The sequence below is a fragment of the Pipistrellus kuhlii genome, unplaced genomic scaffold (genome assembly GCF_014108245.1).
Source record: "Pipistrellus kuhlii isolate mPipKuh1 unplaced genomic scaffold, mPipKuh1.p scaffold_m20_p_16, whole genome shotgun sequence".
NCBI classification, from domain to species: Eukaryota; Metazoa; Chordata; class Mammalia; order Chiroptera; family Vespertilionidae; genus Pipistrellus; species Pipistrellus kuhlii.
Genome location: NW_023425471.1, coordinates 18,957,935 through 18,973,994, shown reverse-complemented (window position 1 = coordinate 18,973,994; position 16,060 = coordinate 18,957,935).

Sequence of the window (16,060 nt, the reverse complement as noted above, 5' to 3'; positions counted from 1 at the left end):
CTCTCTCTCTCTCTCTCTCTCTCTCTCTCTCTCTTTCTCTTTTCTACTACTACTACCCTGTTTCCCCCAAAATAAGAGAGTGTCTTATATAAATTTTTGCTCCCAAAGATGCACTAGGTCTTATTTTCAGGGGATGTCTTATTTTTCCATGAAGAAGAATACGGTACAAATTTATTGTTAAATGAAAATAAAGGAAATTTATTACCTGTATATGGTACAGTAGTTGTCAACACAAACCAGACAAACTATGAATCCTACAGTATCAAGAATTCACTCATTTATTCAATGACAATCATGTCATCATCTTCTGGAACATCATCATAACAATCCAATTCCTAAATTTCCTGGTGAATTTCTTGTGACTCCATTTCTTTCAGAATCAGTGGACCAAATCTCTCATGTTTAGCAATAGCACTGTCTTTAAATGAGTACTTTTTGTCAAGGTAGCCTGCTCGCAGTGCATTTGCAATGCAACTGTCAGTGATTTTCTCCCATGAATTCTTCACCCAAGTCACAACTTCTTGCAGTTTAGGTTTCACAAAGTTTCCAGGCTGATTTCTCTCCATTCTATTTTCAATGTAGTCATTAATTTCCATGCACAAATTGTCTTTGAATGGCTTGTTTATTGCAATATCAAGAGTCTGGAGATAGGCCATCATTTCTGCGGGAATCATTATCTGATCTATTTTTCTTTCGTGAAGAAATGTCTTCATGTCTTTAGTGCAGTGAGTGCTGGCTGCATCCCAGACTAGCAGACCTCTTTGGCTCCTTCGCATAACAAGCAGCAGCATTAAATGGACCCACTTTCTAATAACTGCTTGTGTGGCCCAGGCTTTTTCAGTTTCAAGAATAAAAACGCCCAAAACACGTTCAATCTTTTCCTTCTTGCCCTTAGAAATGATTAAAGGTGGGATTTTAGTGACATTCAGACGAATTGCCAAAATACAGGAAACACGTGCACTTTTGTAAGCGGTGGAGAGAATGTACACTAAGGAGGCACCCCGCTGTTCAATTGTTGTTTGAGATGGTTGGTCCATAAACACTGCAGTTTCATCCATAGCAATCATGTTGGAAAGACTGTATTTAGAGAAGTCAGCATCATCAATAAAGGACTTGAATGCAAGTGCTCGCTTAATAACTTGAGTATCTTCCAACCTAAACAATGTTGTAGATATTCGTAAAGACAGTTCACTTTGCTGAAGGAAATTATCCAGCCAGTGTTGTGATGCTTTGAAGTCTTCGAGGGCTATGTCAAACTGTGGTGCCATTGCAAGGGCAAATTCTTGAATCTGAGCCCTATTCACAACCAAAGCGTCTGCTCTCCTGTCAACAACCCATTCACAGATCAGGTCTTCCAGCTCGGAAAATAATGATTGCCCACCTGATCCACACTTGTGCTTTTTAGCATTTCCCTTGTCCATTTGTTCAATGAGGTTACCATACTCTGCTCGCCATTTTCGGACCAATCGGATATTCAACATCTTCTCTTTGCAGAAAGCAGTAAGATTTTGGCCCCAAGAGTCTTCCACGATTCCTTTCTTATACTCCATGGAGTAGCTTTTTCTTTTTGCTCTCATTTCTAGGGGTAAAAAAAAAGGAATTGGGGTATCAAGGTGGGGGAAGGGGGATCACTTAAAATGAAACGGGGATCAAAGAGGGGAATCAAAATGGCACAGGAGAATCAGAGGGGGGATTACCATTTTAATAACCCCTTTTGATCCTCCTGTGCCATTTTAAGTGATTCCCCCTCCCCCCACCCCTGTGCCACTGAACACCTTCACCAGACATCTCCCCTTCCCCTTTATCAGACATTTACCCCCTGGGGCCTGCCTGGGGACTGTCACTGGGCTTGCTGGAGCCTGGATCTGGGCTGGAGCAGGGTCTGCCACTGACTGAGAACCTTCAGTCATCATGAGGGCGGCCGTGAGCATCAGGTAGTGTCACCAGAGACAGACCAGCACTCACCACCTTCACTGAGTCCAGTCCGCTCTAATCCTCCTGTTCTTCTACACGCATCTGCAAAAGTCTCCTCCTCTCTCCAGTCCTGCACTCACCACTCACTGCGACCTCTGCTCCACCTCCACACAGCAGTGAAGTCAGGACTCTGCGTAAAGTCACTGGTTGCTAGAAGCCAGTCGGGGTGGCTCTAGCGACCAGTTTACAGTAAATTAATTTTCATTCTGAGACAGAGCCTAGGGGGAGGCTTATTTTTGGGAGGATGCCTTATATTTCACTCAGAAGGAAACCTGTAAGTAAGTCTTATTTTCAGAGGATGTTTTATTTTCAGGGAAACAAGGTACTACTATTTCTACTACTAGTGTGGGGAGAAATTTAACTTACCTTAATTTGTATTTTCTCGAATTAAGTAACGCAAGTTGTTATATTTTACACTGTATATGCTAATATGCAAACTATTACGTGACCCTGTTGGCTAGCAACCCAGATAAGTAAATCAGTGGAGATGTTTACAAAGAAGCAAATGACATGCTTACTTAAATTTCTATCAGTAAGAAACTTTTGTTTCAAAGTGTAATATACAGGCATTTGCTAACAGGACTTTTCTGCCATTACTGTTTTTCTTCTCCACCCTCTTTTCCCATGATCAGTAAATATTGTTGACAATGGGTTTCAAAACATTCTGCTAGTATGTTACTCTTTCTATGCCCTGCAGATTGTTTATTTGTCCTACTGATATAATCTGAAACATAATGTATTTTTAAGAGGAAACTGAATGATTACTTAATTGCAGTATATTTCTGTTTTCACCAGATACAATATGTAATAGAAATTAAAGGATTATGGTCTCCTAAACAAAATTCCCTAGCTAAACTAGAAATTGGATCTTGATGTCTCCATTTATCAGGTGAATCTAAGCCCAAAAAATCAAAAACAAAACAACTCCTCTTGAATGGAAATGTCTCATGCCTAGTCTCTGAGGGATGGTGAAGTTTATTTTGACCTAACCTATTTCAGTCACTTTTCCATTAAGAAATCTTTAAAAATATTTTGTGACTATGAAATATTCAGGCAGCCTTAAAAATGGAATAACTTTGAAGGAGTAGGAAATTTCATTAATAAAATCATTTTCAAGCCCTATTGAAAAAATGTTACTGTGTACTGAGATATACTCCGAGATTTTATGATTTAGACTTTAGGATTTGAAATCTTAACAAATTTAAACTCAGAAAAAAAGATAAAAGTCAACAATTCATAAATTAGTGTCTTTATTATGGATAAGCATTCTGTACTTATCATTACACTAGAAGCCTGGTGCACAAAATTCGTGCATAGGGGGGGGGGTTTCCCTTAGCCCAGCCTGCACCCACTCTAATTGGGGGCCCCTTGGGGGATATCTGACCGCTAGTTTAGGTCCAGTCCCTGTGGGAACAGGCCTAAACTAGCAGTCAGGCACCCCTCTCACAATCTGTGACTTCTGGTTCCTAACCACTCACCTGCATGACTGCCTGATCACCACTAACCTCTCTACCTACCTGCCTGATTACCCCAACTGCTGCTGCCTGCCTTATTGCCCCTGCCTCTGTCTGCCTGCCTGATTTCCCCTAACTGCCCTCCCCTGCTGTCCTGATTTCTCCCCCAACTTCCCTCCCCTGCCATCCTGATCTCACCCCCAATGACCCTCCCCCACTGGCCTGATCTTGCCCCTAACTGCTCTCCCCTGCTGGCCTGATTGCTCCTAACTTCCTCTTTCTACCTGATTGCCCCCAACTTCTCTCCTCTGCTAGCCAATTTTGTTCTGGTTGGTCATTTTCTATGCCAGTCAGCATCTCTGGGCCTATCAACAGGGCCTGATCAGAAAGGGTCTTGGGGATGAACAGAAGCCACAGTGGAGGTCTGGAGAGAAATGGAGGCATGGCTGTTGGCCAGGCCGGGAGAGAGAGGCAAATTCCGATCAACAGCTGCCACAGAGGCTATGGATTATGGATCAGACCATGCCTCTCTCTCTGTAGGCCTCTCTCTGGATCCGCAGCCCCCTAAGCAGTCAGTGCTGGTTTGGGGTGCCAGCAGCAGTCCCAGTCAGTGCTGGGTCGCCATGGAAACCCAGCACTGATTTCCAGTCTGGTCAATCCTTCAGTTGTAATGGTGGTTACGACCCTGGATCTTTATTATATAGATTTTTGTATCTAGTCAATGGTAGTGCTCTGCCTCTGCTTGTATATGCTGCATATTCAATCAGGTAAACTTCTAGGTCTGTTATTTCAATGAGAATGTGATTATGCTGATTATATGTACGTGTAATCTTCAGATATTTCCAGTTTTCTCAAATACAAGGATAACAGTCACATTAGGAATAAGGACTAGAATTGGGACCAAAGGACCAAACAAAAGAAAAAAGCCCTAAATGGATGAAAGGACTCTGACCAGAATAATGAACTCAAATATTTATGTGCCTTCAAAGATAACATAAATGAAAGAAACTGGTTGGATGCAATACACATTGGAATGTAGTGGAGTCTATGTCCATTTGAGATGGAAGGGCGTATTTGGGTCAAAGCCCAACAGCTAGGGCTTATGTTAAAATGTGAGTTCAGCCAGGCTGCTGTGGCTCAGTGGTTGAGTGTCTACCCATGAATCAGGAGGTCTCTGTTCAATTCCCAGGCAGGACACATGCCCAGGTTGTAGGTTCCATCCCCAGTAGGGGGTGTGTAGAAGGCAGCCAATGGGTGATTCTTATCATTGATGTTTCTATCTCTGTCTCCTCCATTTCTGTCTCTGCAGTGGCAGTAAGTGTGAGTAGTGGCTCTGGTGCCAGTTGCTGGTGATAGCAGGGCTGTCACCAGCAGTGCATGGGAGCAGTGGTGGCGGGAGCAGGACTGCCAGCAGATAGGGAACCGGGGGCTGTGGTGGGGGAGGCCCGCCTGGGTAACAGAGGATGGGAAGAGAAGAGAGACACATCAATTTAATTGTTGGGGATTGAGAATTGAACTTGCAACCCAGGTTGGTGCCCTTGACTGGGAATTGATCCCGAGACACTTCGGTGCATGGGCTGAAACTCTAACCACTTAGACATACTGGCTAGGGCTAAAAAAAATAATATGGTTTTTGATGCTTAAACTTATTTAAATGCAAATGTTTCAATGATTTTTTTAAATAAAAGGATACCAGCACACTTTTTGTTATCTTATATTTTTATTAGATTAGGATTAGGTGTTTTGGGGAGAAGACCAGTTGTTGTTTTCATCAGGTCATATTCAGTGTACATACTGTCAACATGACTTATCACTGCTGGTGTTAACCTTGCTCACAGGGCTGAAGCAGTGTTTGTCAGTATTCTCCATTGTGAAGTCCACTGAGAAATTGGAAGATCGACTTTTTACCTGCTCCTTCTGTACTAGGCCCTGCTGTACAGGTGTGGGAAGGGGTTGGCCTTGTGCCCATTAAAATTATTTGTTTGCGCCGGGACCGGTTTAGCTCAATGGATAGAGCGTCGGCTTGGGGACTGAAGGGACCCGGGTTCGATTCCGGTCAAGGGCATGTACCTTGGTTGCGGGCATATCCCCAGTAGGGGGTGTGCAAGAGGCAACTGATCGATGACTCTCTCTCATCGATGTTTCCAACTCTCTATCTCTCTCCCTTCCTCTCTGTACAAAATCAATAAAATATATTAAAAAAAAAAAAAAAATAAAAAAAAAAAATAAAATTATTTGTTTGCTACAGTTCTTCAAGCCCCATTGGCTATCAGAGCCAGGTGATCTAGGAGTCTGCCCCTTGGGCAGCAACCACAAAACCTGGGCACCAGATGTGTGCAAGATCTTTCCAGGGAGATATTGACAACTTGTAGCAGGCTTGAGTGAAGAATTTAAGTCAGCCTCTAGACACTTGCTAAACCAGAAGCCCGACTCTCTTCAGGGAGCAGTTGTTAAAGTATACAAATAGGTTTCTTTCCAGGCAGACCTGGAAATGGACCTATTTATTAATATATATATATATATATATATATATATATATATATATATATATATTTATTTATTTATTTATTTTTTGCTTGCTCCCTCTGTGCTCAGACCTGACAGATAGCAATGGTGAGTCTTCAGAAGCCTGCCAAAAACTGTCTGTGTTTGATATAGACTTGTGGTTCTCCTGTATGCAAGCCCCATTGGCTTTCAGAGCTACGTGTTTTGGGGGCCCATTCCACAGATGGGAGTCTTGAAACTTGGGGTGCTGGTGTAGGATTCAAACCCTTGGATTTGTGAGAATCTTGGGGTTCGGAGGTCACTCCAGATTTTAGGCTCTGTGCCAGGGGTGGGATTTATTGTAAGAAAATGTCTTGGGCTATGCTACCCATTTCAGTGTGTGTGATGTGGGTATTTTCTCATTAACCCAAAATATGAGTTACTCAGCTAGTTTCTGGATTTCTTTCAGAGAGAATTGTTTCATGTGTAGCTGTAGATTCTGTGTGTCCATGGGAGGAGGTGAGTTCAGGAGCTTCCTATGTCACCATCTGTACTGGAACCTTTCTTATAGCTTTAATAATGATACTGATGTTCTACTACATGAATCTCAAATATTGTACTTATTTTTCTTCAATATTTTGTTTCTTTCCCATCTTTTCTTCTAATCATCTCATAAGGTCATCTTCTGATCATCTCCTTTACTATTTAATAATGATTGATTCTCATTTTCCTAACTTGTGAAGGTTAAGTTCACATTGTAAAATTATCTCTATATTGATGACAATTCAAGCACAGGTCATATATTTCCTACTTTTCACACTTAAGAAAAATAATCTGTTTTTCTTTATTCTGTTTTTCATCAGTATATTATACTCTGCAATGAAATTGAATTGAAATTTCAGAAAGCTTCCTCAAGATCATTGCCATCTATGATCATTCAATAGTCAGAGAGCAGATAGAATAGAAACTACTTCTTGAATCTTAGCATTCTAAAATTGTTATACTTCAGTCCAATCCTCTTGGATTTCATTCATTATTCTTTGCCTTTGTGTTTCTTGTAAGAGATACTAATACTTGAGACTTTTTGCAGTCCTGACGTTTTCCTTAATTTAGAGGACTTGGAGTCCCTCAGCTACCAACAATGCTATATGCTAATATTCCCGTAGATAGTATGGAATTAGATTACACCATATGAACCAAAACATATTCACTTATTTTCTGTTACTTGAATTTTAGACAAGAACCATGAACTATTATGAGTATCATATTTTAGCCTAAAACTCACTACAACAGCAAAATATTTTACTTTGAATCAAGGCCTGAGTATACATAATGGCATGCTTCCACATCGTTTAGAAGAATATTTTTGTAAGAAAAAGTAAACTTTCCTAAACAATAAAGAAATGAATTTCCTTGCATAACAAGAAGAGTAGTGTCAGATCAAGTATAGGAACATCAGTGATAAAATCACATAACCATCTCTCTTATCTTGTTCTCCTTAACAATAACTACTTTTTTAAAGTATGCTAATGAAAACCAGGAGTACTTACTTTCTTGTTTGCTATAACAATATAGAGTAACTTCTCCTCAAAACATGGAATATATTTTATTCTGATTAGACCAACTTAGGTCACACAAATTATGTGGAGCCCAAAGAGCAACCAAGAGAAATTCTATACTCTTAATGCATTGGCAAATATGAACTCTCTCAGGGATTGGAAATACAGTAGATACCTAAACAAAATTGAGGTTCTGTTAAGAAAGAGAAAGTGTGGATTCAGCTGTTTTCCATTCTGTTATATTCTACTGTAATATCTCCCAAAATTGTATTTACATCACATGAGCATTTAATAGCAGTTCATGCCATTTCACATGTGAAAACGCAAGTACTGAAAGTGTATTGGCATCTAACTACAAAGTGGTTCATAAAATGCAGACATTGAGTTTTTATATTAAGAAATTATCCATAGCTTTCAAAAAAAATTTTTTTCAAATTGTTTAACTTGATTTATTTCCTGGCTACAGAGATAAATAAAACTCCTTCTAAATGTATGCAGTATGCCTTCAAACACCTCAGTTGTGTGAAGCCACTGATAAATAATTCACTTACCATGGAAACAGATGAACCAATTTCTGAAATCTGTAGACATCTAAGCTTTCCCATATCTTTCCTTGTTGATATTAGTTAGAAGAAATGAATGATGGCATTCTAATCAGGACAAAAAAAGATATCCCCTTTAAATTTTCAGCAACCTTACAGGCTGAATTACTGATATCATGCTAGTTATATTATTTATGTCAAGAGTCCTCTGATCTTCTTCATCTAAGTGCTTCAAATAGTTGTGAATAGTTGATATTTCCCCCAGAAACATCTACATTTGCAAATTATCGTATCTTCTTCAGGAGATGTCAAATGCAGGGGAATGTAATATTTTTACTCCAAGTAGTTGATAACACCTCTTCAGGTCAACATTTGAGCCTATATAAATCAGGACAGTTAGTTGCTTTGAGATTCTGTAGCAAGAGATTATGAATCTCTTTGCCAACTGGATGCAGTCTGCAGTTTGACATGTGAGCTCTTCCATCTCATGGCAGCAAACAATTGATGGAAATTGTCTGACCGAGGCCCAGATGTCGTCAAGTGCTAACAGGTCAGCCACATGATGTGGATGGTGCCATATACCAGGAAATTAACAATTTGGAGTGGAACTGGTGAAGCAGCCTGAGCTGAAGTTGGCAGATGCTTTCTCAAACAAACCTGGGCTTGAGACCAGAACAATCTAAGGCAAGGATACTGGCCAGGCAGCAAGGCAAGGTTTGAGGCAGAAACACCAGCAGGTTTTAAATGAGGGGTGCCCTTATTGAGCAGAACATGAAGGGAGGCTGAAGGCCTTATGTGCCAACAGCAAAAGAAAAGATAGTCATGTCACTGAATGGGACTGATAACAATATTGTCAACATACATGCCAGTATTTTGTAGCTTATAAACTGGTTGTGTCCACAGGGAGAATCTCCATTTCCCACAGGTATGTTGCAGTTTTAATGGAAGCAGGCATTCTACTCTAAGATGCTGGCTGCTTCTTGAGGAAAGGCAAATTCTATAAAAATTCAACTTGTTTCACAGAAGAGTGACCCATGCTAAGATAGGAAGGCTATACAAGGCCACACATTTTCAATGCAGATTGTATTGTATTTGGGAGGCCTTGTCCCTGGCCATTTTGGCTCAGTGCACTGAGTGTCAGCCTGCAGACTAAAGGGTCCCTGTTTCCATTCTAGTCAAGGGCATATATGCCCAGGTTGCAGGTTCTATCCTCAGTAGGGGGCATGCAGGAGGCAGCCAATCAATGATTCTCTCTTCTCATTGATGTTTCTATCTCTTTCTCTCTCTTCCTTCCTCTCTGAAATCAATAAAAATATACTTGAAAAAAAAATGCACTTAGCTTCTCAAATTACTGCACAAAGTAATCTGAAATGAAAATCCTTGCAAACACCAAGTGCACTCAGAGAGCACTTGAAGTACTTGGCAGTCATTCTGAAGCTCCTTATTAAAACTCTACAGCTCAATAAATGAGGCAACCTCAGGTGGAAAAAAAGACATTTTTAATTACTCATGAAGCGTACAAGGATTGCTTCAGTTGATATTTTAAAAAGTTATCCTCTCTTCTCCACTATATTAATGACTTTACTTGACAAATACTTTATTGCCCATAGATTTGTATAGATGATTTAGTTTGAGCAAAATATTTCTGCTAAAGTTGTCTCATGAAATGTGTGTACTTCTCATACATGTGAGCAAAGATTAATCTTTCCCAGCTCAATGCCCTTCATATCTAAAATGAGAATACTGAATGAAAATTTAGAAATATATTTCTAGTGACATAGTCTTACAAGAGGGCAAATGATTATACACTAAAAATGTTCACTGTCAATGTGAACCCTCAGGACAGTGACTTTTTGACATTTTGCAGGATTTGGATTTCTTATTTGCATGAGGACAGACCAATCAGAGACAAGAGTTGGGAATTCTGTCTATATAAGTCAGCTCCTCTCTGGTTCTGAGAGTGCATTCTCCCTTTTGGATTGAAGACTGAACTGAAGACTATGTTTTCCTGTCTGGAGGTGAAACACGGAAGATGTCTCATAGGAGAAGATCAGAGCAGGGTACAGCAAAGCCATCTAGCTGGAAAGGAGCCTGGCCCAAGGGCCTCCTGGAAGCTTTGCTGTATCACAATAGAGGTCTTTCCACTGAATAAAGTTTCTTTCTTCACCAAAATCCAAATTGAGGATTCCTGTTGTGTTGAATTGATGTCAAGAACCTTTGGTTGACAAAAGTAATCATATTGGTACTTACTTTATTTTCACTTTTGAAAAAAAAAAAAGAGTGGATGATTCTTACTTTTACTTTTATACTTTCTTGCATTTAATGCATTTTCTAATGAGTTGATTTACCTTAGCTCAAATGTTTATGATATCTTTGGTACCAATGTAAGAACATAATATGTGAGGGGAGAAAAAATGGCAGTCAAATAGGCAGACCTATAATGCCCCTCATCCCAGAGCCAGACTGAAAATACCTAAATTGAAGCACATTCACCTGAAATTCCAACTGAGGTACAGCTAAGAAGGAGACATATAATGGAAGGACAGAAAACATACAAGGATCTCTGTAAAGCCTAGGGCAGAGTAATATTTTGGGCTGGTAGAGGAATAGGTATGGAACAGGGAAACATACCCATCATATTCCCTGAAAGCTAAACAGCACCTCACCCATTTAAACCCTTTCAAAAACAGAGTTTTACGTGATTAACAGCTGGCTAGAAGGCAAAGGCAGGTAGAGACAAAGCCCAAGGACTAGGGGAAGTTTCCCAGATCAAGCTCTGGGTCCCATGCTGCTACCAAAGCAACTTTAGAGGACAGATTGGCCCCCTCCTACTTGCAGTCACAGCCTGTGGAGACAGACACAAACAGTGGATCAGTGGATCACTTGGAGCTTCAAGCAGGTTGCTGAAAGCCAAAGGAGGACAGTTCCTAATAGTGCTCGGCATCTAAGTACCTGACTAGAAGCCCAGAAGTGGCAGACAGGACAGAAGAGTGAGATCCAAAGGGAGCTCCCATGGGACACTAAACTCCACTGAAAGGAATACCACTTCACTTTTTTCTCCTTTTTTTTCTCTCCCCCCTCCCTTTTTTTCTTTTTTTTTTTGTAATTTTTTCTCATTCTTTTCTTTTTTCTTTTTGAAAATTTACCTTCTTTATCTATCTGCTTTATTGATTTGTTACTATGCTAGTCAGTTGTTTCATTCATATATCTACTTTCTTCCCTTTTTACTTTTTTTCACTACTCATTTTTTTCACTTTTTGTTCTCTCCTGCTTTCTCATCTTTTTTCTTATTTATTTTAGATCTATCTCATTTCTCCTCCATTTTCCTTTTCAAATTTTTCTTTTCTTTTCTTGTAATTTCTTTTCTCCCTTCTTTATTTTAAACTATTTTTACTTTCACTATTCCTATAATTATTTATTCTTATTTTCTTTATTATAGCTCTGCATATATGTATTCCATAGCCCCTGCTCTTCTTATAGTTTTTGCCTGTGCATTGTTTTAATTGTTTATTTGTTATGTTTGCTCCACATTTTTTCTTTCTTTTTTTTTCCCCAATAATTCTTACCAACTTTTATCTTTATTAATTCTGTCTCCTCTGGTATTGTTGTTTTGTTTTTGTTTTTCTGTTTTTTTTTGTTTTTTTGTTTTTGTTTTTGTTTTTTGGTGCTGTAAAGGTCTTATGAACATTTTTGTTTTGTTTCTTCTGTTTTGTGTTTTGTTGTGCTGTATTTAATTCTGTTCAGTCACCACTTCCACAAGAGCTGCTATGAAATGGTTGGGTGCGAGCCACATAGTCAGCTAGCCTAAGAGGAGACTCCATCCACGAAAGGGACAATAACATTCAAGACCTGAATACAACAGGAAAACACACCTAACTCAAATAAGGGGCTTTCCTATAGCACCTGGCTCAGAAGATGGAAGAAACTGCATCACTGGGTCCCACAAAATTCCTTCACTTTCAAAGGTTGACGCTCTATCATAAAATCTGGGAGGAAGAACAGTTTGATTTAATACACAGAAACAAAAGCAAAGGGACAACAAAACTGGGTAGACAAAGAAACAACTCCCACATGAAAGAAAAGGAAGAATCAGCAGAAAATAAACTAAATGAAATTGAGGTAAACAATTTGGGTGCTCAAAATTTCCGGTGAGAATGACAAGCAACTTAATGACAATTATAATGCTCTTTTAAAAATATATATTTTATTGATTTCAGAGAGAAAGTCAGAAGGAGAGAGAGATAGAAGCATCAATGATGAGAGAGAATCATTGATTAGCTGCTTCCTGCACACCTCACATGGGGGATCAAGTCTGAAACCTATGCATTTGCCCTGACCAGGAATAAAACCTTGACCTGTAAGTTCACAGGTTGATGCTCAACCACTGAGGCATGCCAGTTGGAGCTATGTTATGCTCCTAATGAATGATATACCAACATGAAAAGAGAGCTTAAAGCAATACATAAGAATCAATTGGAAATGAGAAATGACATAGCTGAAATAAAGAACACCCTGGAAGGATTCAACAGTAGATTAGAAGAAATTGAGGACTGAATCAGTAAATTAGAAGACAAGATAGAAAAAACAAAAACAAAAACAAAAACTCATTCAGAATAGCAAAATGGCGGGGGGAACAGGAGGAGAATCTAAGGCAGTGGTCAGCAAACCATGGCTTGCAAGCCACATGTGGCCCTTTGGCTCCTTGAGTGTGGCTCTTCCACAAAATATCACATGTGGGCACGTGCGTACAGTGTGACCGAAACTTTGTGGCCCATGTGCAGAAGTCAGGTTTCAGCCTAGGGTGAGTCTATTTTGTAGAAGTGGCATTAGAACACTCAAGGGGCCAAAGAGCTGCATGTGGCTCGCAAGCCGCAGTTTGTTGACCACTGGTTTAAGGGAACTCTGAGACACCGTAAAACATAACAATATCCACATCACAAGGTACCAGTAAGAACAGACTACGAGAGAGGAAGAGAGAACCTGTTTGAAGAAATAAGGGAAGAAATTTATCCTAATCTCGTGAAGGAAAAAGTCACTCAAGTTCAAGAAACACAGAGAGTCACAATCAAATTGAACAGCAAAAGACCCACACTTAGGCGCATATTAATTAAAATGGCAAATACTAAAGACAAATAAATCATCTTAAAGACTATAAGAGAGAGACAGAAAGTTACCTACAAGGGAGCTTTCATTAGACTGTCAGCTGACTTCTCAATAGAAATACTTCAGGCCAGAAAGGAATGGCATGAAGTTTACATGGTAATGAAAACTATGGGACTGAACACAAGAAGATTCTATCCAGCAAGGCTATCTTTTAAAATCTAAGGTGAAATAAAGAGTTTTGCAGATAAAAATAAGGCTGAAAGAGTTTATTATCACCAAACCAAAACTACAAGAAATGCTAAAGAGACTGTTGCAAAAAGAAGTAATAGAAAGAGGTGTACATGGGCATAAATAATAAGAATGGCAATAAATAAGTACCTATTAACAATAACCTAGAATGAATATGGCTTAAATGCTCCAACTAAAAGACATAGGGTAGCTGAATGGATAAGAAAATCTGACCCATATATATGCTGTCTAAAGAGTCCCACCTCAGAACTAAGGACTTACACATAATAAAATTCCCATAAATTCTTTGCTAGTAAACATAAGTTTTGCCATATGAATTATTATAAAGATTTTCTTCAGACTTCACTGTTGAAGTACATTCTTTCTGAGTAAGTGTTAAGTGAGGCAGCTTATGATTGCAAAACATCTCATCATTTGCAGCAATCTGGATGGAATTGGAGAACATCATGCTGAGTGAAATAAACCAGTCAATGAAAGAGAAACACCACATGACCTCACTCATTTATGGAAAATAAAGAACATCATAAACTGACAAACCAAAAGATAGATATAGAGACAGTAAAGCAACAAGCAGACTGTCAAATTACAGCAGGGAGGGTAGGGAGATCTGGGGAAGATAAGAGATCAACCGAAGGACTTGTATATAAGTACAACCTGGACACAATCCTCTGAAGAGGGAGGGCATTTATGGGGGGGGGGGGTAATGGTATATGTACACTGATAATTAATGAAAAAAAATTTAAAAAGATTGCAAAACAATGAAATAAAATTAAATATATTAATACAGCTAAGATGATTTAAGATTGATGTCAGAAGTTAAAATATGAAGCAAAGGAATAAAAAATCAGTAATCATGATTCAATGGAAACTCAGTCTATTCTAGCAATCGTTGCCTGTAAATTATTATTATATTGTTATTATTATCATTATAATTATTATTATTAATATTATTATTTCTTCCAGTATGAAGCACAGGGAGAATAGCTCCATTAAAGGTCAAGAACAAAGTGATATTTTCATATAAAAAAGACAATTAGCCTAAAGTTAATGCCCCGGTATAGGAAAACAGCTAATATACAGACACCTTTAAAAGTACAATATTGTCCCCTTTGTCATATGACAAATACTTTTTCAAAAGGGGAAAGACAGATGTACTACAGAAATTACATGTACCCATTATTAAAGTTATCAAGTGAAATGTAATGAGTGAGCATCAGGTGTTCCAAGTCATGTTTCCAGAGTTCACTTCACTCTTAAATATAAGAGATTACATTTATATATGCAAATCAGCCTCTTCCAAGGATCCATTCTACTCTGGCTATGGCAGTTAACATTAAGAATTATGGCTATTGAAAATGGGCCTGCTGTAGTTGTTTAACATCTCCCAAAGCAAATATTTCTGAAAAGTAATTATTGATGTAGAAGGCTTATCTTTCTCACTTGTCCCATTTTTTTTTTCTTCTTAAAATAAGAGAAAGCATGTAAAGCTTTTGTCTCACAGGTAGTTATTACCATCACTTTGGTCACTTATATGAACACACAATAAAAATATTTTTAATAGCTTGTAATGTAGCAAAATTTTTCGACATCAGATTATTTCACTAACTTCATTTTTTGTTTAATTATTTAAAAAAATAAAATGATATGATTTCTGCATATATTTTGTTCATCAGTATATTTTGTGCATTAGCTTCCATAGATCAGTGAAATCATGTGAATAATTATATCTAATCTCTAATTTGTGTATTAGAGTATTATTGGCTATGACAAAAAAAAGCCATGCTGAATCAAAATGGTAAAACACCTAATGTTATATGCAAATGAGTTTAGTATTTATTTTATGGACTTTAAAGTAGATCAGAATCCTGAGTAATATGGAAAAAAGAAAAATAGATTGGTAAAGATTGTAAGACAGTAGTTTCAATATTATAGGTGTGATCTACAATTTCTAATCATGGAGAACAGCAGGAATTTAATAAGGTATTTGATGGCTTAGAAGACTATGGTGATCTTGAAAAGGCAGATTCACAGATTGATGGAGACAACACAAAACAAAACAAAAAGTAAATTATATTCTCTGTTCTGGCCAAGTAGAGTAACAGAGATCAGATTTATGACCTGGAATGCCTGAAAAAAAGGGAAGAAAATGAGATACAATTTTGAAAGACACTGGACATCAAGAAGCAGAGACTGATCCCTCACAGATAGGAAATAAATGAGGTGAGTCCTCTGATTGCTCCACATTCCTTGAGTTTCTACTCCACAGTTCAGGGAGGCAGAAACCAGGCAAAGACCAGCAGCCTTGCTATGTAGAGGAGATGGATCTAAGACACTGTAGAGAACAAGGTGGGTAGAGTTCCCAAGATAAACAACCAGAGAGGAAAACGAGAGAAAGAGAGGGAACTCCAGAATCTTGCATCCCACACGAGTGACTCGGGGTATTTCTGATCAGCTCGTATGTGGATACAATATTAGAAGCCAGGAAAGAAACCACTGAAAAGGATTGTTGATAACTGATACTCACACAGGAACCTGCAATAATGACCTTTACTGTCAGCCAGACTAAAAAAGCTCTAGATGCACAGGAATTGAATTATTTACCTGGAAAGGTCTTGCTGCAGTAGTGAGGAACAGTTAACCATACAACATGATTAACATTATTTGGCCATGTACTATCATAGGGAACTGCTCTGTT